This window comes from Cupressus sempervirens, chromosome 10, assembly GCF_028749045.1.
Source record: "Cupressus sempervirens isolate cs-2001-9-10 chromosome 10, ASM2874904v1, whole genome shotgun sequence".
NCBI classification, from domain to species: Eukaryota; Viridiplantae; Streptophyta; class Pinopsida; order Cupressales; family Cupressaceae; genus Cupressus; species Cupressus sempervirens.
Window position 1 is genome coordinate 70,580,508 of NC_143127.1, and position 3,429 is coordinate 70,583,936.

The 3,429-nt window shown below is 34.6% G+C and overlaps 1 pseudogene; it reads right to left on the reverse strand.

Moving 5' to 3' along the window:
* Window positions 1-1,406: 1,406 nt before the first annotated feature.
* Window positions 1,407-3,222, reverse strand: LOC149532627 (vacuolar protein sorting-associated protein 41 homolog pseudogene; annotated as a pseudogene).
* Window positions 3,223-3,429: the final 207 nt, after the last annotated feature.

A 3,429-nucleotide genomic window follows, 5' to 3' on the forward strand; every position in this document is an offset into this window, starting at 1 on the left:
TTGTAAATGAAATTAGCCTTCTATTTAGAACTATTGAAACCATTGAAAATCTATTCAAGTTTAGTAAAAAACTATTGGTCTAGTCCTTTCCTCGTGCCCAGTCTTGCAAATTTTCACACGAGAAAACTCCCTATCAGCACTTCCTCATAGGGTTCTCTATAGTTCCTTGCATGAATATCTAAAAATCTCCATGTGAGATATTTCCAAAACTATTTACTAATGCCAAAATTCTATCTTTTTGTCAAACTGTCAAATCCTCAGGTGACTTTGTGTAAGTCCTCAAGCGAGAAAATTGGTTCAAAATTGTTGTTCTGAATCTTTGCCTGATTCATTGTGCCTTCTCGTGTGGTTCTTTGTGAATCCTCACATGAGATCTTGTCCTAAAATTATCAAACTATCATGTTAGAGTTATCCACACTCCAAGTTTGATCTACATCTATAACATTTTATCACTTCCCTATCTACAAATAGTGTGTTGGTAAACATATTTGTCCTTTCTTGTTTCCTCTAAAAATATGACTCTTAATGCTTGAATGATGAACAATATCTATTTACAATAGTTGAAAATCCATTCTCTAATTACCAGCTTCTCTTTGAATTGGTAGTTATAGCTCCCTATGTGAATGATGTTCAAGGAATTATGTTTTGTTCCTAAAACTAATGTGGGGTATGCTCTTAACCTAAGAGAAAAAGAGGAAAACCAAATTAAGCCTAACTAGAACTTAATTTAGGCAAGAAAAACTTACTAATCTACAAACCAAGCAATAGAACTCACAAATCTTATGAATCCATATACTTAGCATCAACTAAACTACAAAAACTATCAACAAAAATATAGATGAAATGATCAAGAACTTCCAATGAATCCTCTCCTGAATATCCCAAAGCACATCCTACTTTGGTTAATTCATATCCTCATAACAAAAGAATGAAATATATTTTCTTTCCTTCTGTAATTCGGATTTAAAAGAAAGAAACATAGAAGCAAAAATTAACTAACTAAATGGAACATAAAATCATTGATATAAAACACCCTTCTATTGACTCTACAACATCAAGTCCATTACATCAATAATTTGTTGACCCCCCCTCCCCCACCCCCCTCCTTTGTTATTATCTTCTTCAATAGTATATATAGAGTTTAAAAATGTACAACATTCATGGGAATACAAAGTATTTCAACTTCCATAATTCAAAAGGGCATGTGACAAGTGACTACGAAATTACAACTAAGAGGAACTAAAATGACTTTGTCCCTTCATCTAACCTTGCTCAATAAAATGAACTAAATATACCTTTATTAAATTAATATAATCTAGTCTATAATACCATGACTACTCAACCAAATATTGAAGATATTTTACAAGCACTTGAAAGCTTCTATCCATGAACAGAGAAAGAATTCATCATAACCTTGCAAATTGACACCTCCTCGTGGCCCTTGAACTCAAGTTCTTTGCTGTACTCTTCCCATTTCTTAGTCCTCTGTCATCTCTAACTTGATGCTTATTTGCATTAAAATCATCTTCCCTACTTCCAATGTAAATAACATGATGACCTCATAATAATATTTCACCTGTAGGTTCACACAGTCAGCCTTTAGAATGTCATTGCAACCATGCTGAAGTGAAGTTTTTGTGTGATAATCTGTGATAATTTTGACAAGCCAATCCCTTAACGTTGGGATATGCAAACCATTTGGTACCATATTTATAGTATGAAGTGGATCTAGATTACCCACTATGTTCTCCAGTAACATTCCAACCATTTCTAGATTGCCAAGGCTTTGCTTAATCAGCTCCTCCCATAGATCATCATCATGTTGCATTGTGACAAACTTTATAGCATGTTCCAATCTTCCAATTTATTTATGATAAGTGTGAGAGACTTCCTTGAATTTCCCATCCTCCTAAGAATAAATACTTTCTCTTTTATAATACCTCTTCAGATAAAAATCTCATAAGCCTTGTCAAGCGAGTAATGTTGGCTGCTGCGGATGAATGGGAGAAGCAATCTGGGCTCATATTCTGCACAAAGCTCTACCTAAAGGCCATGGAATTATTCCCCTGCATTAGGATCTATCTCAAAGAGTGCATGTAAATATTCATGCAGGTATAATCTGTGTGTCTTATCATTGCCAAACTCCCACAACTATGAAACTACATCAGATGGTGGGATAAACTTTCGTTGTTGGACAAGTAACACTACAACTCTTTTGAAATCTAAATTTATTAGAGCTTTTGCCTTGCCCTATAAAAAAAAAATTCATAAACATTGTGCTCCTAAATCAATTCAAATATGCCAAGCTTCCTCAGATTTTCATATATTGCAAAAGTCTTCTCATATTGTTTATTAATGACATACAAATCAACAAGAGCCTCTCTCAAAGTGGAAGTTGTAGAGCTCATAATTAACTGTGGTTTAATAGCATCAATGACCATGGATGCACTATATATAGATGATGGCCAAGTTTGAATTGTTGGAAATAGTTGTTTATGGAATGCTAGATTTGTAGCTAGAGCTATGAGAGCTACCTCATATACAGTATCCCATAGTTGAGGATTATTGGCGCGGATGTAAGGTACCAAAAGGGGTAGCTGCCGATCATGTGCAAATTAAAACACCATCTCTCCCATGCCATTGAAAATCCATGCAACAATTTTGGGCACAAAGCAATTTCTTTAGCATATTGTCTTTCCAAGAAATGAAGATATTTTGAACCCACCTCATCAAGAAGTTCGATTCGAGCTTTTCTAGCTTCAATTGCAGCTAGTGCTTTTTCATGCTGTCAATGTTGAAGAAGCCAAACTATATGGTCATCTACATCCCTAGGCTTCACAATGATTACACCTTTAGGAAAAAATATATAGTATAGGGGTTCCTCCCTAGGAGCCCACTGCCCTCCTGCACCACTGCTTCTTGAGAAAGAAGCATGTGTGAGAAGATAATCTATAGCCTTGAAATGCTCAAATCCATTTATTGGAAGTTCATTTTTGCAACATCTTCATTTTTCCAAGTCACTATATGTACCTCTGGTCTTTGGGCACATCCCTATTGTGATGGCAAAGTGTTCCCAACTTTATTTTCTCCATCTTCCCTATCAGGCATATATGCTAGAATAACTAGAGCATCTCCATTATACTCATAGTGAACCCTGTTAACTAATAAGTCACAATATAAATGCTGGTAGAGTTGTGGGGTAAAAAACATACACAATTTCATTTTCTTCATCTCCAAAAGAAACTAAATACAATTCAATCTCTGACTACCCCAAATTTTTCTCTTGAAGTTAATATCAAATTAGAAAATGCAATGCTATCACCTTCTTGATATTGAGATAAACAATATATCATCACTAGGTGATCACTTTAGTTATTTTGGAAGACTCCTCTAAAGAATTGGAATTAAAGCATAAGTTAATATTGAAAT